This window comes from Coturnix japonica, chromosome 3, assembly GCF_001577835.2.
Source record: "Coturnix japonica isolate 7356 chromosome 3, Coturnix japonica 2.1, whole genome shotgun sequence".
Taxonomy (NCBI): Eukaryota; Metazoa; Chordata; class Aves; order Galliformes; family Phasianidae; genus Coturnix; species Coturnix japonica.
Window position 1 is genome coordinate 66,722,330 of NC_029518.1, and position 26,326 is coordinate 66,748,655.

Sequence of the window (26,326 nt, forward strand, 5' to 3'; positions counted from 1 at the left end):
TGTTATTCCTCTTCCTGCTTCTATTCTATGCTCTCCAGTGACAGGGCATCTGCAACCTCTCTGGGCAGCCTGTTCCTGTACCTGCCCCGACATCTAATCTAAATCTCCCCTCCTTTAGTTTAATACTAAAGTACCAAATACTACTCCATGACCAATCACTACCATTGTAAAAATTGATTTCACCTCTCTTTATAATCTCCTTTTAAATAGTGCAAGGCCGCAATGAGGTCTCCCTGGTGCCTCTTCTTCTCCAGACTGAACAAGCCAAGGTCCCTCAGCCTGTCTTTGTAGGAGAGGTTCTCCAGTTCTCTGATCATCCTTGTGGCCCTTCTCTGAACATCCTCCAAAAGCTCCACATCTTTCCTGTTTTGGGGGCCCAGATATGAACATTGTACTCCAAGGGTCCTCACAAGGGCAGGGTAAAGGGTGACAATCATGTCCCTCTCCTGGCTGGCCACTCCTCTGTTGATGCAGCCTGGGATACTGTTGGCTTTCTGACCTACAAGGGCATGCTGCTGGCTCATTTAGTTTTTCACCCATCAGTTCTTCTCAAGTTCTTGTCCCAGTCTGTACATATATCTGGAGTTGCCTGTACCCAAGAGCAACATCCCGTACTCGGCTTTGTTAAACTTCATTATCTTTATGTGGGCCCTCCTTTTCAGTTTGTTAACAAACCTTAAGGTCCATTGGCACGTTGGAAAATAATGAATCTGATTCAAAGCATTCTATACATAGTGTAAACTTGAAATGAGCTTGAAATTGTTTAGAGTTAGCAAGAGAGAAATTGGGATAGTTATGGACATTAAATTGTAGATGAAGTCATTCAGTGTTTCTCTAGGGAGAGAGGCAAATGGGATTTTTTTTTTGTCTGCTTGTACTGAAGTGTGAAGTCATGCAGAAATAAAGTGTTAATCTCTGCACAGCTTTTATGAGATTGTGTCAGGAATTCTATGCTCAATTCCAGGCATCTCAACACCTGAAATATACGAACAACTCTGAGAGGTTTTTTTTAGATATGTAGTGCTGAGGGAGAAATACTAAAATGACTGCAAGGGAGATAGGATCGATTTCTGTGAAGAAAAGAAGGAGCTGAATAAACTGCACACATAAGGCAGCCTCAAGTGACGTACTATAGTTTTAAAGAATGTTAACACCATGGGGAAAAATAAATGAACAAACAACACTGATCCAATAAATTTTTAAAAAAGGACACAATGTCAAATATTTAGATAATACTGACATTCAAGATTCAGGAACAGAGAGACAAAGATGGTAAAGAAAGACTAAATGATATACCTGAAAGAAATAGCATGCTAGCTGCTGTATATTAAATGACAAAGCTATTAATCTGCAACTATGAGAATCAAGCACAACATGTCTTATTAAATAGTTATCTGAAATTTTGACGTGAGTCTCTAATTTGTTGTTTTTGAGTTACATCTTCATCACTTACTGCAACCTTAACTTAAGGGTTACATTCCATATTCACTTTGGTGATAGTAGATCTGCTCCAGGGAAAAAATGCTAACAGTGACTCAGTTCTTGGAATAACTCCCAGTGCAGAAGTTTTAATTGCATCATTTCCAATTTGTACCATAAAGATGTATGGGTAATCTCTGAATGATGGCTGTGGTCTGGATGGTACACTGTGGTGAGTGAAGATTTTGATCAACATACAGGCACTCTTTGTAACTTATCCTCATCTACCTCACATGAATAAGATCAGAGAACCAAGGGGCATGTCTATGAAAGGAAGCCTGTATCATTAAGGAATAAAGCTAAAAAGTGAAATGTATAGAAAACTTTTCAGTTAGTAAGAAGAACCACGTATATATAATCTTCATGTTCATTTAAAGCTTAAACTCCTCCCTTCCTTCCTTCCTTCCTTCCTTCCTTCCTTCCTTCCTTCCTTCCTTCCTTCCTTCCTTCCTTCCTTCCTTCCTTCCTTCCTTCCTTCCTTTCCTTCCTTCCTTCCTTCCTTCCTTCCTTCCTTCCTTCCTTCGCCTTCCTTCTTCCTCTTCTTCCTTCCTTCCTTCCTTCCTTCCTTCCTTCCTTCCTTCCTCCTTTCTTCCTTCCCACCCTTCTTTCCTCCTTCCCTTCTTCCCTTCCTTCCTTCCTTCCTTCCTTCCTTCCTTCCTTCCTTCCTTCCTTCCCTCCTTCCTTCCTTCCTTCCTTCCTTCCTTCCTTCCTTCTCTCCTTCCTTCTCTCCTTCCTTCCTTCCCTCCTTTCTTCCTTCCCTCCTTTCTTTCTTTTCCCCCTGCAGGAACTGGAAAACATGTCATGTACAGTAGTATTCCAAAAGTCGAACTAAAGGCATTTATGGTTTCATTACACTGAAAGTAGGCCACCTTCATTATATTCATCAGTGTACTTGCTATTTCTCTCCATGGCAGGTGAAACAATAACAAATAACTCACAAAGGAAGTTAATCTGTTTCCAGAGAATTTTAATAAATAAAATGTACAAAACCATTCAGGTCTTGGGCTTCTTGCCAGAGCCTGATGAGAAGGAAATACCAAGAGCACACAGAACACCTTTGAAAGCTGTTAAGCTGCTTGTTCCAATTTCAAATTTGTATTACTTTTCTTCTCACACACTGTGATTGGATTTCATACAGTAATCACACTAATAATTTTTTGACTTCATAAGAAATGGGAAAGAAATATCTCTACCAAGGACAAGAGTTGAATCAATTTCTGATAATTCTTCCTCTCTTCCTTTTAGTTTTTGCTTATGGTACTGTAAAGAAAGAATGCAGAAAAGCAGCTTATCACTTTTGGCAAGTGCTCATGTCAGAATGGATGACAGAGAGGGAACTGAAGCCGCATACACTGACAGCTGTGAAACCAAGTTCTGTTGGCTAAGGAGGATGTATTAGGAAGGAATGCAGAATGTTTCCTTCCATGTAACTCTCTTGGACCACTACTTTCACCAGGCACATGTATATCCTAGTCAGTAGCTCTGTTGCATCACAGTGGACACCTGAAAAAAAACATTCCTCCTTTCACTTATTTAGTATAATCAGGAAAAGAACTGGTGCTAGCATCTTTTATTTCCCATCCTCTAATTGAAGACTCATGCTCTCAGCTTCAGTACTTGAAAATACTAACATCACTGTACTTTTCTGGTTCTAGAGAACATTTCATAGACTCACGGCAAACTTAGTCTATGGACTAATAATTAGTGCAAATGCAAATTGACTTGAAACTATTTTCCATGTAGGAATGCTTTAGCATTCCAGTGATATAATATAATGTAGCATCATTGATTCAGCCTTAGAACATTCTTACTTAATTTTCCATATACAGGATGTAATTGATTTATTCTTATAGATGAATTCTGTGAAAATAAAATAGACTATGGATAAACGGATCTTTCCATTACATTTCAGGCTAGAAACAGAATGACTACATTTATTTTAATGTAGTGGTTTACTAGTCTGAAGTTATCTGTGGTGAGTTAATGACGATAATTAGTAAAGAGTAATATTTATGAATAATTGAATAAGGCTATCATAAATGCTAAATGCAGAAATTACAATATATCTATATATTTAAAAAGACTGTGTCTGTTGATGAAAAAACAAAACAAAACAAAACACCCCTATTATATTGTGGAATGTTCTAGAAATTGCTACATACTAAAGATGATGTAAACATCACTATGTGTACATACGCTTTGCATACATGAGTAAGTCATTATTAAGAATTCTATAAAAATGTACAGGAAAAGGCTTTAGTATACCCACTGTAACTATTAGTTTTTAACTGAAAGAGGCAGGAAGAGCTCTTCAAAAAAGCTTGGAGATCAGCCGCTCCTGCTGTGGCTTCATGGGAGTTGTAGAAGTAGCAAAATACATTTAAATCAAAATGTGGTTGTACACATCCAACAGCATTTTTTTTTCATTTCTTTATGAAATTGCTATGTAACAATCAAATACTCTTTACTATTTTTAATAGCTGCTCCTGTGGATATATGTATATATGTATAGTTTTGTCCCACAGGTGGGGGATTTCAAGAAACAGAACAACATTGTTTTTACCATGATGTCAAAGAAAAGATGTAGACAAAAAATTATAAAAAGCATGATAGGAAATCCAAATTTCCATACATGACAACAAATTTCTGCCTTATTGAAAACCCCAAGTTTTTTTTTTTTTTTAGTTTTTTTTTGTTTTTTTTTTAAGACATAAATCTTCCATCAGCCCATTAACTCTCTTAAACACTGATCATCATCTATACTGTCGACTATGTGAAAAGTTCTGGATCACACAGAATTATGTCATCATTATGAGCATCACTCTTTTCTCTTAGATGAATTTATTAGTTACCTAGCTTTTGCGAACACAAAGGGAGAGCAAAAGGAATATGGCGTTTTTTGTTCATGTTTTTTTTTTTTTTTAGTCATTGTTACTATATTTTGTGAATGTTTCTCTCCTCCTGTGAATTTTAGAATTGCTCCAACAGCAGCTATGGATTCTATGGGGACTGAAGAAAGTTCTTTTTGGAATTCATTTTCATTTGCAAAAAGCAGAGAAGCTCATAAATGGTGGTTCTACATGAGAGATCTCATGAATGAACAAGTTCAAGCACTTTCACAGTTGAGCAACAGTTGCCATTAAGCCAGCTTAAATTTTCTTAAAATCTTTTCAAGTTTTTAAAAATCTGTTCCAAAATGATAAAATGACTTGGAATATATCAAAAGAAAGTTGCTAGTGAAAGATATAGAAAGCATTAGGCAGGAAGAGCCTATGTAGCTGTAAATTAAATGAATGTTTGAAGATCTTCAGTCATTCTCTTGTTCAGATAATGTTGTAATTCTTGTGGTTTTTAATAAAAATGCCAATTCTGTATACCTTCTTTTCTTCTGCAGTTACCACTTTCTGTTTAGTCTCCTTTGTTTCAGTCTTTCTTTTCATATTATCTTCTCCTTCCTCACTAATCTCTTAGAATTGATTGACCCGCGGATGATGCCAAGTTCTCCAGGAGTCTTCTGTGTGCCATTGAATTGACTGTATACATGCCACATCAGTTTTCTTTTATTTTCTGCAAACTAGAAAATCAAAATACTTTTTTGCTAGTGAATTCTAAAGGTGCCTAACTCAGCAATATTCATACTCTACTAATCCTGATTGCTGGTTATGAAAAAGAAGCCAGTACTTGCAGCTGTGCTGATATCATGACTCCAGCTGCTCTGTCCTTCCTTAAAGTTCAGACACACATATTCTAAAGGATCCCATGAAATTTCAGAAAATCCTTTATCTAAAAGTTTGTCCAAAACCATTTTTAGGCATAAGTTTAACTGCTTCTTTTGTGCATGTACTGAGATTTAAAAATTCTCAGCAGCAGTTGAGGTCAAGTCTGCATTCTTTCCTGAGAATTAGCAGTGATCACATTTTGGTGTCACATAAGGATTAGAGTGTAATTCAGTCAGGTTTACTGGGTGTTGACTGTTGCCCTTAGAGCTTAGAAGATGAGTGACATGGGAGAAATCAGTATTTAGGAATAGAAAAATCAAAATTGGTAGTGAAAGAACATTTGTCTCCTGCCGTCTGTAGGGTGCTGTAAGCAGTGGAGAGGAAACAAAATGAGACATGACACAGTACTTGACTGCAGTTTTAATGAATTCCACTTCTGGAAGGGATCTTTTAGTTTGGTAGATTAATGAAATAGTTAAAAAAAAGTATCTGATTGAAGGGCAGTTTTCCAGCCATTTTGTCTTAGCAAACATGATGCACTCACAAGAGAAGAAATGTTTTTGACTCTATAAGCAGTTAAAGGTTGGTTACAAAGTGTTTTCATTACAAATATCATTTGTTTTTATTAAGAATGATTTACTTATAGATAATAATTTACATTTAATGTATTCATAATTTTTCAGTATATAATTTGGACAAATAATATTTTTCAGCTGTGCTTTGCATAAAAATTCACTTTTCTTCTCAGTGGAGGATGGCTAGTTACCTACATCATATTGCATTATCTCTGCTTTCAATGACAAACATTTAAAGTGCAGCAGAGCAAGTATCAGCTAATGAGTATAGTTGATGAATAATTTATACAGACCTTTTTGGAACTTTGTTTCTAAAGCATTTTCACCAACATCTATCATTGTTTAGATCAGAAAACAAGTAGTATGATCCTGTGGATAATGCAAATTGAGCCTAATCTTTTTCAAAACCAGAACAAAACTCAGGGGTTTTCTGTAACAAAAAGAAACTTTTTTTTCAAATACTCATCCAGCTCCCTGTAATGATATTCTTCTAAAAATATATGTCCTGAACTGAGGTTTCTAGGTTTAGTGTTTTATTTTGACATTTCTAACTTTTTTGGTGAATAAATGTTTCTGTGCATGTGTACATATTGTATAGCCACTAAGATATGAAATAGCTGTAGCTTTATTTCAGAATACAAGGTGGTGCTGTTTCTTTTTAGAACTGAAAATAACATGTTGATGCGATCCTGCAGAATACAGCCATAGGGACACTATCTCGTAGAGTGTTGTGCTACGAAACTGAGCTCTCTATCTCCAATTCTATGTAATTGATTTGTAGATAAGGCATAAATACAGACATACAGATACATATATGGATGTATATGTGGATGATTGTCTGTTGACATAAAAATCCCAATATACACTATTAAAACAATAACAGATGTTAGCCTTATATAAAATGCTCCATTCTAGTATTTGCAAGCAGGGTTAATCTTTTACATTAAGATAATAAATGAATTAACCAGCATTTTATTGTAAATTAGCAGCTTCTTGAAGAATGATTCTTTCCTGGGGGCTGTCCAAGAATTATTGGAGCAATTGAAAATCCTGTATTTTAAAACATACCAACCTTTTGTGATCTGGCTGTTAATGCTTTTGCTCTTTACATTAGTCTTAAACAGCTTACATTTTAATTTTATTTTTTAAATTAATTTAAAATGAGAAATATGACAAATCAAAAAGCAAACAAACAAACTGCAAATACTATAATAACTGATTTGTACCCTTGCTGAACTATATTCTTCCCAGACTCTTTCCTTCTGCTCATCACTTCCGGTTAGCAGTCTAAACATTATACCATGAATTGGTATAATGTTTATACCATTTTCTTTGCCCTGTGCTGTTTGTCGCTGTATTTTTTCAGATTATTCTTTTTTCAGTGTTCACCATGCAACCAAGTGCTGATGCTCTTTCTGGGTAGAAGAAATCTGACTACTTGCAGGGCCAGGCCCTTGCATGAGTTACATGAAATGAGTGACAGAGCACTGGAACAGGCTGCCCAAAGAGGTTGTAGAGTATCCTTTTCCGGAGACACTCAAAACCCACCTGGAAGCTTTCCTGTGTAACTTCATGAAGGGAAACTGCTTTATCAGGGGGTTGGATGATCTTCAGAGGTCCATTCCAACCCCTACAATTCAGTGATTCTGTGAAATAATCATGGCCTTTTTGAAAGCTCACATTCTGTGAAAGAATTCAAGGAACGTTAGACTGTGATTAATTAAATATCAAGGAAAAGAATAAGAATAATCTATTAAAATATATTAGTGCCACAGTGCTGCTACCATTAGCATAGATTTTTCAAAATACCAGTCAACTGTTAAGTTTCATAATACTGAGAAATTCTTAAACTTTAGCCAAACTATGCAGTTACAATGAAATTGATGAGATTAAAATAATATACATGCATAGCTAAGTTTTTCTTAACTGGAGATCTTAATTTCTATAAATAATGCCAAAATAGGTAGATCACTCCAAAAGTAATGCTTCCTGTGTTTATCCATGAAAATGACAACAAATACAAAGAGCACAATAACAAAATCTGATGGAACAAAACACTGCTTTTCAACACAGTCACCACCATTACATATGCATTTTTACCAGCAATGAACAACAGCCTTCATGCCATGCTCTGGAAAATCTGAACCAGTAGAGGACAGCTACTGCTGCTGTTGTCACTGCTGAAACACACAACCTAACACCTCACTGTGCTAACACCCACTGTTTGGTCTCCATAAGCTTTCAGCGGGCACTGATGAATGTTAGTTCATGCCATTTTTTTTTTCCTCTTGGAGGAATTAATTTTCTTCATCTGCATTTTCACATCAGATGCCATTTTGTCAAACTGCACCTCTCCCACCATCTGTCAAACAGCATCAAAATGTAATGAAATATTGGCACAAAGGTTTAACCTCTACTGCCATATCGCCAGTATTCACCTCTGATGTCATGGATCAACAAAATAATATAGGAGGTATTACTTATGAACAGTCTTCATAGATTTCTCATCTTACCAACCAATTTTTCTTACATAATCATGAAGAAAAAAACCAAACCCTGTCATTCCCTTCACAACATGCCCAAGTTATTTACAACCTTGGAATCCTGGATGGTCTCTTCTTAGACCAAAATACTTTGTGTTGAGCAAACTGTTAAAATATTATAAGAAATACAATAAGATCCATAGATCTTAACAGTAGCACTAGTTTACTATACTTTTGGCTGCCTCTGTGCATGAGCACAATTCTCTAAATTTGAAAAATAAAACCTCCTCTATCTTTTAGTAAATTTTAAGTGTACATTTGAATTTTGTTGAACTTCATTTTTATGCCTCTATAGAAAAACTAACTGAAAGTCCTACATGTTTCTGTGCATTGTTGTTAAAGTTTCAAAAAACAAAATGTGGTAGTTTCTGGGGCTCAATTGCGCAATCACTTCTCTATGTGCTGGAAAGATCCAAGAGGATGTTAATCAGCTGTGTTTATAGTAAATAAGGAGAGATAGGGACCTCTGAATGAAAGCCACAAAATTAGTCATACTGAAAGCAACACACAACAACATCTCTCCGTACCGGTAAATGAAAAATACTCTAGTTATAACTTAAATGGAAATTTCCTAATTTAGTCACAACTTAGGCATACACACAACTAAAAGTGGGTGAGAAATGAACCTTATAGTGGATATATTACCTAATAATAAATTTGCTAGTATGTTGACTATAGTCAAGGATATATGTATCTACTTTGTTTAATTTGATTCTTCGCACTTACCTTCTGCACCTACTTTACATATATACATATGTAATGCATTGTTGCATAATCTAAGTAGGTAACTAAATAAATTTCAGTTATGAGTAAACACAAGGAAATATATATGCATATTGCAAGGTCAGTAGCTATCTACACGAGGTACATGGAATGCCCTTGCACCTTCTGAAAGGTCAAATCTTTGAAGAACTCAAGGACTGTGGTTCAAGCTGTGGAATGGATAATAATTTTAATCATGAATCCTCATAAATAACTTTGTTTTAAATATACATAAATCTGCATACAAGGCCAATAATTGTCATGAATACCAAACAACTCTGAGGGAAAAATATATTTAAGATTCTCAGAATATGTTCTATTAAAAACTTGCAGCGTTTCTACTTTCTCCTTGTGAAAATATAACAGATATTTTTCCTTATTTAAAGTTTATAATTTAATCATAAACTTCACTGAACAATTTTGGAAACTAATGTGATTTAGAAAAATAAGAATACTTAGGTAGTTCTCTGTAAGGACTACATACATAGACCCAGAATACATCAGAAACTATAAAGAGGCAACCTCAAAGACAGGAATAGCTCCTTCTGGGTTTTAATAGGGCTTTATGTATACTAGCACCTCAGTTCAGCTACAGATTAGCAAACAGTGGGACTTTATATAACCAAGTACTTAATTCATCAAAAGTAATACAAACATAACAGAATTTGCCTTTTGTGATTCACATCTATTTTCCAGTCTTCACTTTAGACTGTCTTTTCATTCCTTTTTATGCGGCTTATCTAAATGGAAATATCTATTTAAAAAGTGGTACAGAATGGCCCACATTATTTTTACTATATTTTGATGAAAGGTGTAATTCTCTACAAGATAAATGTCAGTGAACTTGTCTTAAAATTATATGACTAACTGGATAACTACAGTTGCACTGAACAGGCAGTAATAAATGTCTACTCAATGAAATGTTTAGAAATCTAAAGGAAAAAAGAAACAATGAACAATTGAGAAATAGTGTGATATTATTGTAACTTACACAAAAATGTAGCAGTAAATATAACACAGGTTACTGAAAAAAAATGTCATACCAGCAGGGATAAAGTCATCTTTAGATGCCAATACAAAGCCTAAACAAAATAAATAAATAAATAAAAAGAAGATGACAGCTTCTGAGTCTTGAGGAAAGAGTATGAGGTAATAGAAAAAGTTTTGCCATTATCAGGACACAAGCACAACATAAATTTCCACTGGGTATTGTACACATTCAAAGTGAAGATGAGAACATATAGTTTTGCAAATTCCAGAAGTCATTATTTGGAGCATGGGTATATATTTTAAGATAGCAATTAATGGATTTTTACCACATGTTGAATTACATACTAGCACACTAATTGCGAAACATTCCTTTCCCTGCATGAATTAATCACTGGTAGACAAAAGAGAATTTGAGATTTTGAGCAATTCACCGGAATTTGTAATGCATTACAATTTCCTGTTATGCTTATCACCTAGTGGAAAGTCATCAGCAAGCATATCATTGAGATGATCTGTTTGAGAATGCTGCTCAGGATTTCCCATTTGTGTTTTTCATTTGTTTGTTTGTTACTTTCCCCACATACATTTTTACATTATACATGGTAGCTTTCACCTTGTGTTCATGAGAGACCAGGTTTATTTTTACTCTCTTACTGATTATCTGCCATTATTCCTCATATCAGGAAGTCTGATCCAACGAAGACAATGAAACTCATTCAAGGATTTCATTGAGCTTTAAATTAGACCTGTTTGGAGCCTTGTGTAATTTTACAACAAATACAGAACATCTTAAATGTTTGATGGAAAATTCATTCAAATGTGAGAGTGAAGCTAGGTATACTTATGCTGTTTCTTTTTTGCTGACAATTAGGGAAGGTTAAACATATTTTTACTTTTGGAAATTTCCTTAATAAATTAATTTTAAAATCTCTTCAAGTATCAATAATTAACTTGAAGCCATTGTAAGTTATGCCAGTATCCCAGGAGAAAATTGCATAATGCCAATAAAATTGTGTCATCTTAATGAAATTAAGCCATTTCTCAAAGATTTAAGACCATGTTCATGGATATGCATTCCACTCTGGATGTGAAATTCAGGAACTGCTGCTGATGAGAAGTATCGTACATGCAGTGGTCATACCTGCTAAGTACATACATAGCCAGCAAGAAAAATATGGAAGTGTGTATGAAGCTATCTTTAAGAATTTTGTACAGATATTCAGTACTGACATAAGTGACCACATGAAAGTAATAATTATTCAGAAATTTCTTCTTAGTTCCCAAGTGTCAGTTCATAAATATTGCTAAAGACTGAAGTTAGTTGTTTTCTGATGAAAGTCACCAGAATTATGGAAGTGGCAATGGCTGTTTATAAGTGTTGTATTATCCATGTAGAATATGATGTTAGGCTTCCACCCCCTCCCTTCTCACAATAACATAGCTACAGTCCAAATATAAGATACTTTGGCTGACATATATTCATTTTACTGCCTTTCTGAAACAAGAAGTATTGTTATTGTGCGTGCAAGTTCTTTGCTGAATCTTGTGTAATAATCATAAAGAAGTACTGAACCCTGTATGCACTAACTCCACCTACCTATAAACTCAGCCTGCTTTTCTTCTTTCAGTGGATTGTCATTGATCCATTTACTCATTCATTCATTTATATATATATTTTTTGTTATGGTAAAAGATAGAGTTTTATGGGAAGTAGGACTACTTCTAAATAGAAATTTCATTTTGAGTTTCACAGGCAATTTGACTTCTCTTCAAATCCTATTAACTATAATTCTTAGTTTGAGCATTAAGATGGACTAAAAGGAGTGTTTTACAAAACAGTTCCAAACATTTCAAAACCATTTATTCTTTTCACTCTTATTTTCTATAAAAATTAGTTGTTTTAATTATAGAATAAGGTAAAATATTTCATACTAAAGACAAAGAAAGGTGCTTCATTTTAGGTTGAAGAAAATGCTTATCTAGATGTCATATAGAATCTTTTATTTTTGCTTTAATTAAAAATAAAATAAATAATCTAATGTAATATAATAAACACAACAATATCTCTGATAAAGCCAGGAATTTAACAAATGGATTCTTCAGCTAATACCACAGTCTTTCTGGCATCCTTCATAAGTTTGTGCGAATCCTTACAGGCAGTACTTTGCACACTGAAGTCATATCCATTAGCTTTTAAATATGGTGAAATTAGCAGGAGATAACCTATAGCCTAATGCAGAAACCAGTCTGAAATTTCTTTACCAAATGAACTATTTCCCTTCTTTATTGAAAAGAATAACTATGTTCTCATTATAAAAGTGACTATAATAAAATAATGTTCTAGGTAGTAGAGATAAATTAACTGATCCTTGAGATACTCATATGTTGAAAACAATGATATAAGCATTAGGCATGGAGAACTTGCTTCAAGAATCCAGATACTGAACTAATGATTCCCCTCTGTAAACACTTGACATAAGTAATTGGTATGCTTAATCAACTCTTCCTGTGTTTTGCTCAGTTATGCTATTTACCCTAGTAAATACTCATTAAAAGAAATATCTATGCCACAAATAGGAATTTACCTTATTCTTGCTATTACAACAAGTATAACAATGAAAAATCTTGAGAAAAAACAAGAGCCATCTTGTACCCTAAGCATAATCCGAAAATAAAAATTTATGTTATAATATGAAGTTGAGAATACTTGGATGCAAATGTAAACAAAAGTAAAACTCTCGGTGTTTACATATGGAGGACTATGGTCTTCATACAGGGAAAAGAATGACTTTTAGTCTAGCTAAAACATGATCAGCTTAAACACTATCAGTCTAAGGTGAAAAGAATCTGACTCAGTTCAATAACGAATAAGCGGTAAATATCTCCTCTGTGTTGCCTAAATCTAGGAAAAGTGCAAAAGTTCATGCATCTACTTCTAGAGTTCAAAGCCATCATTAGCTTTTAATGTCTAAATGAACAAGGCTTACAAGAAAGTGGGGGAGGTCTGCTCTACAAATTAAATTCAAATAATTTGCTTTGAAATTTAATAGAATACTGTTTGCTAAAGTAAACATTTTGTTCACAGTGATGACAGATGTATCCATGCAATCCATACAATTGTATTTTGCTGTTTTTTTTTTTTATGGTTCACTGGGGCTTTCACAGGCTAGCTACTATAATGTGCCAGAATTGCCACTTAAGAAGGTACTTTTAAAACAATAGATATATAAAAATGTTTTTGCAGAGTTCTTTGAATAAGACATATATCATAAGCATGTAATTAAATTTTATATGATGTTTCAGTCTGTTTCATATACTTTGTTTTTTGCTTGAAAAAGCTATCAAAAGTTACTTCTTCTTTCCTATGACATAATCTCAGAAAGAGTAAAAACCTTCATATTAATTCATCAAAGTTCTAAATTCTGTACCTCAGTTTAAATACATAATTGAAATCTATCTGGGAGTAAGATTATATCTAGAACCACACTTTTGTTTAAGTACATCTCTGGACATTTCATACCCTGCAACATCCAACCCTCAGGCTCTACAAGTATGAATGGTTTGTTTAGCCTTTTTGTAAGGAAGAAAAATGATGCATAGACCTGCTAGTGACTCTGAATGTATGTTGTAAGTGTCTGCAGCTGCATGATTTTTAAAGCTTGGCTTATTTTTGCGGCTGATTTAAGGGTACTTCTTAGTTTGCAATGCATATCAAATCCAATTAAGTGAAAGGATCAGCTGAAATTATTTTTATGTTGATATCAAAACCACCTTTACTAAAACCATGTAATTTCTTTTTCCAGGAAGCACAGAAGAGAGGCACTTACATGTATTCCAAGAAATTTCTTCATGCAATAAATTTTACACATTACTCTGTATATTCATTTTGTTACATATTTTCACACATATGGAAGAGATAAATAATTGAATAGTGACTAAACCTTGAAGAAAACATCAATTATGGGTATTGAAGAAAACATAACATTGGAATTATGAATAACACCTTCTGTATTTAGTGTTATTGTACAAAACATTTATTTTGTAGATGAATATCTGCAGACATTTCAGTCTGTCCATACATAATTGACCTGGCCTATGATTACTGTAATGGCAACAATTTCAAGTAGTTTATTTCACAGTGAATTTGGTAATGATGTCTCCTTTCTCTTTAGTGGAAGGCAAAACAACTACAACAAAACAGTAGGTATACCTTATTGCATGGAAAAAGAAACAAAGTAAATGGGACATGCTTCTTGTTCGCCTGAGGATTTTGGCTTTGCATTTGGAGCAGGTGACAAGGAAAAGTATGCAGAATGAGAGATAACATACCTAAAACTGCTCAGACAATGTGAAATCCCCCCTTCATTCCTAGTGTTTCCCAGCAACAACAGCACCATATACCAAGTAATAAGTCAAAGCAGAATATTTCTTTTTTTCTTTTAAATAACCTTTACAAGAGAGATGCAGAAGGAAAGGAAGGCAAGATAAAGAGATCTCCCTCTGCTAGTTTAATACATATGTGATTCTCTTGGATATCACAGGGAAAATTTTGATTTAGAAGTGTAGATGATAAGGAACAGATGCTCAACAAGGTGTGCTTTCTTCGGATGAACCACAGAGAATTTTCTGCTGTGATAAATAAAAGATATTCGATTAACATTAACTCATGTTTTGAACTCTAGGAACTCTCGGGAGAATTAGCAATATTGCCAGTAGGAGCAGGGAACTAATGGCATCATATTTGCTTGGGAATGCTGCTGATAGAATACAGGAAAGAAAACTGATCTATGTTTCAATGATCTTTAGATTATTTCTGGAACTTCTGAGAACTCTTAAAGTGAAATGGAAATTATGAAAGTTAAAATAGTTTTAAAATATCTATTTAATTCTATCATGTTTTCCCTAAATCTTATCTCTAAAGCAAAATATCTGTTTTACGGTTCAGAAACAGAATTTGTTACAACTATACATACTTCTGTTTTTATGGGACAAGACATTCTGTTAGATTAAAATCTACCAAAGTAGTTTAGGAACAGTTTCATATATTTCAGAGAAGAAGAGAGAATTGAACTAAAACATATCACACCACAAAACCATGACATCATAACATATTCTCCTCTAGAAATTTTATTCCAATCCCTACATAATATCAAATCACTGAATAACTCAGCTCAGTAGTACTTTTTATGTGATAAGAAGCTTAAGGGAATTTTTTTCTCTCAGAAATGGTGGTGAGGTTCTGGCACAGTCTGCCCAGAGAGGTTCTAGATGGCCCGTCCCTGAAGTTGTTCAAAGCCAGGTTGGATGGGATCCTGGGCAACCTGATCTAGGGCCAAATTTATTGGTTAGCAACTCTATCCAGAGAGGGGCTGTTTTATTATATTCATCCACAATTTCAGAGGTTGATGTTGATGGTATGACAGTTGAAGGGACAGCTACTGCGTAAAAGTAGAGCCTGAGCCCATCTGCTGGATGGACCCATTGTGTATGTATTGTTTATGGTAAACTTTCTAATTTGGGGTTTTTGTTAAAATTATTGTTTTCAGATATTTTTTTAAATTATTATTATTATTTTTAGTTTTGCCAGAATAAAGACATTATGCCCAAGAAAAATGTCGTTGTCATCCCCTCGCCCCCCAGAAAAAATAATAAAAAAATAAAGTCACCTTCATTTAGCAAACAAAGTAAAGTAAGCATGGTGTCTTAACCCTTCCTTGTTTTTGGCTCAAAGCTTCCTTTCTGGGGCATTTCTTGTAATAAGACTGACTTTTCTAGGACATGAGAGGTGAGTGTTACCATGTGGCAGTCTGACATCTCTGTGTGGACAGTTTTACATTTGAAAGCATTTTTCTATGGAGCTGTTTGCCTCTGGAAGAGAGTGTTCAGGAGTGTTTACTGGTGGAAGATCTGACCTGTGACCAAATAACTTCAGCTTGGTATGGGAAAACTGGGGAATACCATTGTGTCCTGTGAAAAACAGAATGCAGGTGGGCACCTCCCTGTTCCCTCTTATCCACTGGCAACACCTGGAAGGTAGAAACAAAGGAGTTTCTTCTCAGATCCCAAAGCTAGAAGCTGTCACTCCAAAGAGATCTGACTTGACCACTTTGGACTTATTTATAAGTTTGTACTGCCACTGGAAAGTTAGTCACAGTTGTCATAGTCAACTGAACAACAATGCCTGGCAATCCACCGCTACTGAAGATCAACTACTGAACTACAAACCATGCTGGACCCATGACGGTGACTATCTCCTTCTTGCTTCCTACATATACCCCTTGCTTTTATTTCCTATCTTTTATATGGCCCGTCTTCCCTTCTCCATCTCCTTAAATGACTAGGATTTGTAATAAACTGGTCGGACTAACATTTGACCCATTGTGTCTTAATCTCACCATCAGGTATACATATATTAAAAGAACCTCCTCTCCCTCCTATAAACTAGAGTGAGATGCAAGGTATTCCATAACCTAAAATAAGGCTTCCTGCTTCACAAAGAATTTCTGATTTGTTATGACTTATATCCTCTGCAGTGGAGTATTGTAACCTCCCCGCAAAAACATACACATCTCAGCTTTTGCTACTTCATCTCAGACAGCATAAGTTAAGCATAAGTGAGGCAGCACATTCGTAAGAGTTTCCAAATCAATTTATCATATCTTGAGGATGTTATATCTGTCTTTTTCTTATTCAAAAGATAAGAGGTATTCAAAACTGAAACTAGACAGCCACCAATGAACTTGAAAGCTGGTACTGAGTGAACAGCAGAGATCTCAGCAGGCAGTGGCAAGGGAGTTATCATTGAAAAATTGAATTGTATTGAGCTAAATTTAATCTTGTCTCTTCAGTCAAGGCAGTATCAACGGCACCTATTCCATTCCAGGCAGACCTTCATCTCCATTTCTAAATCCCTCCAGTGAGAGTAAATGCCCTGCCCCCTCTGTTTTTCTCTCCTGCTGCCCAAAATTCTGAATCCCTAGTCCAAAGCACTCAAGATTTTTCCTAAGGCTTCCCTGATTTTTTCCTATTGCGGTTTACAACCTCTTATGTCCACCATAAATAAATATGAAGAAGAAAATCTCTCTGTAACAGCTTATTTTGTGCTTGATTAATATTATCCATCTTCCTTTTTCTTAGGCTAAACAACACTACATATTCTATGTAAATTAAAGAGAATGTTTTCCTTTCTCTGACATTACTGCAACCTGCCTATGGGAGATCTCATTTGTAACAATCTTTTTCCTTTAATTTGCTTGCAATTCATGTTAACTGGTGTCAAAAGCCCTCCTTAATTCAAGATCTATAACACAACCCAAGAAATCTGTTGGTCATTTGTAGGAAGAAGTGTGCTCGTGATTTGTTCTGACAAATCTACTCTAGCTTCTTGTATTTTCTGCTTCTCTATAAATCGGTTATTTGATTATATATTTTTGGGTCTTTCTGGAGGTAGGGATTATAATTTTTAAAGAACTCTCCTTTTGCATTCTGTAGCTGGAAACTGTATTTTTGCTTTTTCTTATCTATAGGTCCATCCTCTGTGTCCAGGAAATAATCAAAATGCACAGTACGTCAAAACAAATTTCACCCCATAATTTAGTTCTACAGTAATGAAGAATTTGCTCAGAAACTTACTGAGATTCATTCTTGCTACACTAGATGAGCTGACTATTTGCTGATCAAATTTTGCTCTCTTCTATGTACACAATATGGTGAAAAAGCTCACAGTAAACTGTGTATTTCAGGTTTTCTGTCGCTTGTATTTATTTGTTGCTAATTTTTGACATTACTGTTTTGATAACAACCTTGTCTCTTTATCTTTGTTTATAATTAATTGGACATCAGAAAACAACATCAATCAGAAATTCTTCCTTACTTCTACTAAGAAAATAAAGTACCAAAACAATTTTATGGCTATAAAAATTGATTTGCCTCAGGGCCCTGCAGCTTTCTTTATAGACTCTATTTGCTGAGAGAAAAAGAAAAGGTTTGGAGTCAGTCTGTAATGCATACTGTATAATATGTTTCCACAATATTAAACATGTTTTGGTACTTGTTCAAACCACTCATGCTGACTGGGGAATTTCAGTACTGATTTATTTATTTATTTATTTTGTGTAGAGCACCAGAATGAAAGACATCCTAACAGATATGCCGAGCCAACATTTCTAATTCAACAGTGTATGTAGGTCAAAAATAGCATCTGGGGCTAGGAATCATGATTAAAGAATCCATGCTCTCTGCTCTATGTGCTCAATGAACCAAGATAATTGATAATATGTCCAGTAGCTTTGACTCTCTAGACAAAATGGCTGAAATGCATTTACAGTTGTGTTAGCTGGGGGCAGCTGTCAGCATTATTCCAGAGGGAAACTCAAACTCAAGTCTTTGGAAAAATAATGAGAACTCAGAGTCTTTCTACTAATGTACCATTCCTAGGGAAGCTCTTGATAATTATGCTCATACTTACACGTAACATATTTTTAAACACCTTAGTGAAAAGGAGACCAAACTGTTAGAAATTAGAGTTATCAATAGCTGTGTTCCTCTCACGCTGTGTATTAGTCAAATGTGATTGAGAGCACAGACTAATGGTAATGTTTCAGCTACATATCATACAAGTTATACAGTAAAGTCACGCTGAATAGTATGGTTGGATTTCAAATGTGAAAGTTTCATGTCTTTAGAAAATGTTATGGACTTCTTATTCTGAAGAAATTATGTTTCTTAATAAAAACAAAACATGTTGAATCTTTAAAACATTTTAACTCTGATACAATTTAGGGAGTTTTGAGGTCTTAGAGCTACTCAGCAACAAGCGTTTATAAAATTTCTTGAATATATGAGTTTTAACCTTTGAGAAATGTTACTAGCTGATATTGGCAGAAGAAGTTGCTGATATGAAGACATTTCAATGCAAGAAATCACCAGAATATTGTATAGAAAGAGTGGACTAATTCCAAGCATTAAGAAACAGAGGTTTCTAGTTCAAGGTCACTTCCTCAGGAATTTGAAAACCTGATGTAACTTGAGCAGAAAGGATGAAAATAACAGAGGAATTAAAAAAAAAAAAAAAAAAAAAGATCATAATCATTCTGATTATTCATAAGACATCTCTTATCTGCAGTATGATGCAAACTTCAGTTTAGTAGATATCCATCATTTGATTGAGTGACATTGTATCTGCCATGTTTAAATTGAATTCCTTATTTGTTTAGTCTGAGAAGATTATTATGCTGTACGAAATTGATGGCCTCCATGTCTTTAATGTGTTCTCGTTGATGATAACCCTCAATATACTGTCTTTTGTAAATAGTTTCCATCTTTTACATGCTGTCAGTGTAAACTAGAAGTTTCCATATCAAACCAGGGTATATGCATTCTGAAACATTTGAGGACTTAGGTTACTTCAGAGTTGTAATTAGTTAATTAGCTGAAAATTTGAAAGTGAGAAACAGTATTAGTAATGTTTGGAAGACAGTTGCAAGATGGCAGAAAAGGAACTGGATCAGAAGGAATATAGATGAAAACATAGTAGAGACATTTTTTCTTCTTGTCTTGTGCTTTAATTTGAAATGTTTTGAGTATGAAGAATTTTGATCTGCCCCCAAAAAAGAAAAGAAAGCATTTGTTTTACTTTATTAGACCAGTAGTTTTCATTATTACACAAATATTTTTATTACTGGTTTTGACGAGTATCCCAGCTTTTGGCTTAATGCAATCAGGAGCTTATAGAGACTATATTGTGCCCTGAAATAAGGTTTTAGTTTAGGTTTATAAAAGTTCTACTCATTTTGAAGTGTGAGTGAATAAAGTAGTCTTTTGGATATATTCCAAAGGTTGTGAAGATACAAAGGAAAAGAATGAAGGGAAAAAAAAGATGAGGGAATCTTCAGGTTTTTTTAATCAGGCTATTTCTGTTTTATGTGTTTGGTTTTGGTGGAATAATTTGCACATATCCTTTTTTTTACTGTCAGAACAATGATTGTCGTAATTGTATATTTAATGCTAAAGAATGTCTGTTTCCATTTTTAAATGCAAAAAGTCATAAATGATGACTAATTGTAATAGCTTATTTTTTGAATATTAACATTTACAATTTCATGTGCTTGCTGCATTTTAAGTCTATTTTTACCACATGGAACATTCAATATAATTCAATATAATTTACACGTCCCATGACTTTGTTTCCTGATGATTTTAGAAATATAGCTGCATTTCTTACCATGTATTTAAGTGCTAAAAATACTTCTTTGGCCATTTAAAAGATAAACAGCTAAGTATGCTAAAAGTAATGCAAATGAGATATCTGTGTTTTGGGACAGTGGGGTAGAAAATGAGAAACACAACAGTCCTAAACAAAAGTATTCAGAGAGTCCTGAGCACCCAGATTTAAAGTGATTACTAATTGAAAATCTTTAAGTGCTGTCCAAGAGACAAAAATGCATATTTTCACATTCTTTGCAAAACTCTTCTTTTATTCCTAACTTACATTTATTATCTAATTTGGTGCCCAAAAGTATCCATTTCATTTGAAATGCAATCAGAAAAAAAAATTGTTAAACATATACAAGGAACTGCAATCAAACCATGCATAATTATTACTGATCCTGCTAACGTATCTCCCCAGTTCAGAATATTTTTCATCTTGTTAATTCCTTTATTGAACATATACAACTTCACAGTGTTGTTTCTCTAGTCACTCTGATATAAAGTAACTATATTATTTCTAGAAAAAATAATGATTATAAATATCCTTTATGGATGAAAGTGCTATGTCTGTATATTATATAACATGAAAATACCTTGAAGATATTGAAGAAAAGCACCATGTAGTAATGGTTTTTTTAATACCTCCTATAGCTGAAATGAGAGCGTAGATAGACAGCTTGTAGAAGACTGGTTTTCAGGAGGTGACTCAGGCAGCAGAAGGATCAGATGGTAGAAAAAGGTCACTGAGTTTCTTGGGTATGAATCCAAGACTAGCAGTCAGCCACAGTGTACAGCACATTTTTCTGTTTCTCATCAGGAGTTTTAGTGATATTCTTTCAGTTCTGTGACCAGACTACAGCCCGTTCCTCAAGACAGAATGAACTGCTTGTCCATGTCCAGGTATAGGCAATGGGAAGAGCTGGGGCAGCCTCTGTGTGGAGAGGCTGGGGCTGCCTTGTTCCAGACACAAACAGTGTAAACCTTTGTATCTGTTAGTAGTTTTCTACTTCCTTTGTAGTTGCCATGGAAATAAATAGGAGGAATTACTTTCAGAATGACCTAAAATTATTACACATATAAACTTTGTTCCATGTTAACAAAAAGGAAAAAAAATTAATTTTACATCATCACAAATATTATCATTTCAGAAATTGTAACAAATAAACAAAAGATTTCTTTGAGAAAATAAATTCTATATTTCTGTCTGTGGTCACTGGATGGCTGAACTAAAGCCTAAAGGGGCCATTCAGTACTTACATGCAATTGTACCTTCCAATATATTGCATGGTAAATATTTACTTTTAATACGTTCTAAAATATTTTTGAGAAATAGAAAAAAAGAAAACTATTATTTTGAGAATGCTTTCTTCATCATGGTCATATGGATTTTTTCCCTTCCCTTCCCTTCCCTTCCCTTCCCTTCCCTTCCCTTCCCTTCCCTTCCCTTCCCTTCCCTTCCCTTCCTTTCCCTTCCCTTCCTTCCCTTCCCTGCCCTTCCCTTCCCTTCCTTCCCTTCACCTTCCCTTCCTTTCCCTTCCCTTCCTTCCTTCCCTATCCCTTCCTTCGCTTCCACTTCCCTTCCCCTTCCCTTCCTTCCTTCCCTTCCCTTCCTTCCCCTTCCCGTCCCTTCCTTCCCTTCCCTTCCTGCCTTCCCTTCCCTTTCCTTCCCTTCCCTTCCCTTAATCCCAATTACCACATGTCACATGCCAGCCTCACCATCCCAAAAACTTCATCCTTTCTTCTTGTTCCCTTCCCTGCCTATCCCTTCCCTTCCTGCCTTCCCCTCCCTTCCTTCCCTTCCCTTCCTTCCCTTCCTTCTTCCTTTCCGTCCGTTCCTTCCCTTCCCTTCCCTTCCCTTCCCTTCCCTTCCCTTCCCTCACAATAGCTCCAATAGCTGTTCATAAATTATAGAAATATTTTTTTCTTCGCTAATAGGTAGCTCTGACAATTAAAACATATTTGGAGCATTCATATTTTCATGGAAGGTACTCGAGATCTGGTAAATAATGGTGCAAATGTAGACTTCTGGATGCCACTTCTGGACTTGTCTGCTACTGCTAGAATAGGGAGAATTTTGCACCTGTTAATATATGCAGATGGAAGCTTTTCTTTGAAAACCTACTTTTGCTTGTTGGAAAAAAATGCTTATGTAGTCCTGGCAATGCTCTGCTCTTTGTGGGTTCATCAGCACATCATTTAAGAATGTCCTTAAAAACCTCAGAAATAAATGGCAATTTCCAGAAGCACTTGGCTGATGTGAAACATAATATTGTGGTGCTGCATAATTCATTGCTAAAAAATCAAATCTTAAACCATGTTTGTTTTTTTTGTTTTGTTTTCTTTTTTTAAATTCAGGTCAAATCACCACTAAATTCAATAAGAACTGTGGTTCTTTATGCAGTGCAGGATTTATTCCAAAACAAATTGAAACAATGTTCTGCATATGCACAGTTATAATGTCTATTATTATGGATTTCATTGTGACATTTTACCAGTGTATTTGATATATGCAGCCTAATTTTTATAGGTCTCTCTTAAGTTAACTAAATTTTACAACCGGGAAAATTGCTACCTACATAATACTAAGTCTGAAAAATATCTTGCATAAAATATGATACATATGCATACTACTTACTACAGTAAATATTAATCTTTTTGTTATAGGCTGCTTGTCACAATGAATTGGAACTGGAAAGTTTACAGGTAAGGATGGTTGAAATATTAAGCACAAACAATTCTTCTATTTACGACAAAAAACAGAATTGAGTCAATGCATTTTCTTGGGGATGTTTTGATACACTTTGTTTCTATAACATTCAGCAGTTAAGAAGTGAGTTTTTATCCAGGAAGTTTTCAGAAATAAATGAATATATATTATCATAACCAATGGCCATGTGGTCATGTAACTTTTTTGCAGTTACCAGTACCATCCAAAAGAAGTGCAAGTTTGTCATCATAAGGAGAAAATTTGGTCTAGACAAAAATGGGCCAGATGCAGTTGGCCTAAATTGTCTTTGAAGGATCTTTAAAGGTTTCCAGACTTCGTGGGCTTCTCATCTTTTGTGTTCCTCATCTTCTAGTGTTATTGATGTGGGTGTTGTTGTTCCCACTTGCAGACCTATCCTGTAGTAAGCATCTCTAAACATGCAGATGCACGAACAACATTAATACAGCTGCCACACAGATCAACACAGCCACATAAGCAGTGCCTTGATTGGCAGCCACAAGAACACAACAAGTTCTCACAGCTGTAAAATACAATGTAGACCCAGATATGAAGATCAGGATGAGAATTTACTAACATCACACAGAGATTTGCTAACATCTGAATCTGATCAGATGGTTCATGCAAGGTCGCCAGCTGTCAGGACCCTCTTGTAAGTAGCCTCTTCTCCAGTTGTTGGCACTAAGGCTCTCATGCTATTTACCTTATGGTCTGGCTTGAAGTTCTACTATAGAAAAAGGGTAGACTGCATGCATGTACCATACACATGCAAACATAAACACTGGAGAACACACACAGAAAACAATCAGAAGAAAACTACTGAGAGTAAATGTAAATGTAAATGAGCTGTTTCAGAAGCATATTGACAGTTTGCTTATGTAGGAGCTCTTTTCCCCACACTCCATTTTCATGTGCTAGTTCTTTTCCAAGTCACCTAGATTTCTCAACTTTTTAGGAATTCGGTTCTTATATTAAATATCCTGTTGTAAACTCTATCTCATAAATTTGACATACTGAACTTCTTCAAAGCCTTGGGTGATTCCTTCAGTAGTCCATCAATCAGGGATCTTAGGTTCCTGATCTCTGGTGTTTTCTCTTCTATCTCTTTAGAGGTTATATGTGTGGCTGTTAAATTCGTTCTTTCACCTTTGTCGATTTTTATGTTAAATAGACATTAAACAAATACCCTAAAAAGTCAGATACCAGTCCACTAAAGTGATCTCCTTAAGTTTTCAGTTTCTGTCTTGAGCTGTAAAGTTTAGCAGGCTTTCCCATTTTTCCTGTTAGCATTCTCTAGCTGTTGGAAATGAGTCCCACAGTCTAATTACATATCATGTAAAGAAGTCTTTACTCCTACTGTTTTAATCCTTGATTTTTTATTGTCATTATGCTGTCTTTCCAATTCTGGTATAAGACTAAAAGAACAGGTATTTATTTCTTTTCTGTGACCGTTTCTTATTTGTTACTCATTCATCATACCTTTCTCTATGTTCTTTGTAAAAATATTCCCAGTCTTTTCAATCAGTCTTAGTGATTCTTAGTGAAAGTTAGTGTGTTCTATGACTGTGGTCATTCTTTCTCTCTCTCTTTTCTATGTAGTATTTCTGGAGTAAGTAATCAATAAAATTAAAGGAAACAGGTAGCCTTTGCCTTCATTCTCAATTACTTTATTTGACATTAGCAACTCATTCTCTTTAGCTCTGCACAGACTCTTGATCTTGCAAAGCCTGGTTCAAATAAAGGTTTGGATTTTGTGCATAATCTCATACCCAGTGCTATGCAGTAGTGCTTACAGTGTTCCAGATGATGCCAAAATATTGATTTGTACGAAAAAACTTCAAAACTGTGCTATTTATCATTTTACTATTTATGCAGTTGGAGATTAAGCAAATACCTCTCAATTAATACAGTAACTAATGGTTCCTTTCTTGAGACAGGTGTAAGCAAGCAACAGAATTTTTTCTTTGTATATAGATTGCTTTGGTCTTACTTATTCTGTCTGTTATTTCCCTTTTCACTTTACTTTTCATTCTCTCTAACATTTTACTTAAACCATCTGGTTTGGATTAACTGAGATAATTTTGTAAACATAAGATTTTGCTGTCACCTTGCTTGTTACCTGCTAAATGTAATAAGTATCATGAGATTTAAAATGAAAATGAATGACTTCATAGTGGCCAACACATTAAAACTCTGTTCATTTATCTGTGCCTGTCAGATTTTAGAGAGTAAGTTTACCGAATAGTACAAATTTGTAACTGCATTAAGTATGTGCAAAAGAATTGCAAAGATTAATTGTCAGTATTATAATGTCATTTGAATTCCTGAGTTGTCCAGTGTAGAAACTAATCTACATAGTTTTTCACATTTTTCCTACTTAACAAAGTTAACAAACTCAGATGGCTGCTCTGGCCAAATGCTTTCCAGTTCTGCAGACATCATTGTTTATTTTGCTTAAAAGAAATCTGGATTTGAACAGTGCTTTACAATATAATGCATATTTTTGAACATAATGCCTTATCAGCCAACTGTAAATTAGTAATCCCTGATCTAACAAATGTCATTTGTCCTCATCCTTCTACTGCTTTTCTGTAGTGAAATCTTGCATGGCTGTAGAACTACCTTGATAAACTGACTTGGGAAGATATTCCCAGTGTGAGATGGCCTTATACTGAACTTGCAGAGAATTGCAATCAATAGTTGAAGATAAATCCATACTTTCACTTGACTTCTCTTGGTGGAATGAAACTTCCAGACTGTATAAATAACCATCTTGTCCAGGTGTGCTATCTAATATACCTCTGCAATCAAGTTCTCTATTACAATAAATATTCAATGTAGGTTCCCGACCCATTTTTTGAAGGTATTTGTTCTCCTTTGACCAAAGAGAGAGGAAGCCTCTCTAACTTGCTTAGACTATTTTGACTGACAGGAAATGGGGTAAATCCTACTTTATTCACCATCTGGGAGGTATCCATAATCTAACAATTAAATATCACAGAATCACAGAATTATCAAGGTTGGAAAAGTTTAATTTAGAAAATAACTTACAATATTTTTGCAGCAAAACACAAACAAACAAACACATTTGTGAAACAGTATGGACATTATTGAAGTTAAAAGCAGCTTAGTAAAAAGTGACTAACTGCATCTTTCTGCTGATATTAAAGAACAGGGACAGATGCTCTGCCATATATTCAATCTGTTTCAGTAAATTATCACAGGAAACTGATTTTATATGAATTATTAAAAAAAAAAAAAAAAAAAAAAAAAAAAAAAAGAAAAGAAAAAAAAACCCCTTATTCTCAGACTTTCTAATCCTTT

At 34.7% G+C, this 26,326-nt stretch overlaps 1 long non-coding RNA gene across 1 annotated transcript in view; it reads right to left on the reverse strand.

Moving 5' to 3' along the window:
- Positions 1 to 2,429: 2,429 nt before the first annotated feature.
- LOC107311942 overlaps positions 2,430 to 26,326 on the reverse strand; it is a 75,429-nt gene continuing 51,532 nt past the window's right edge. The window contains exons 4-5 of the long non-coding RNA XR_001554315.2: positions 7,322 to 7,456; positions 2,430 to 2,982 (exon numbers count right to left, since the gene is read on the reverse strand). This is a non-coding gene — a long non-coding RNA (uncharacterized LOC107311942). The remainder of the gene's footprint in view (positions 2,983 to 7,321; positions 7,457 to 26,326) is intronic.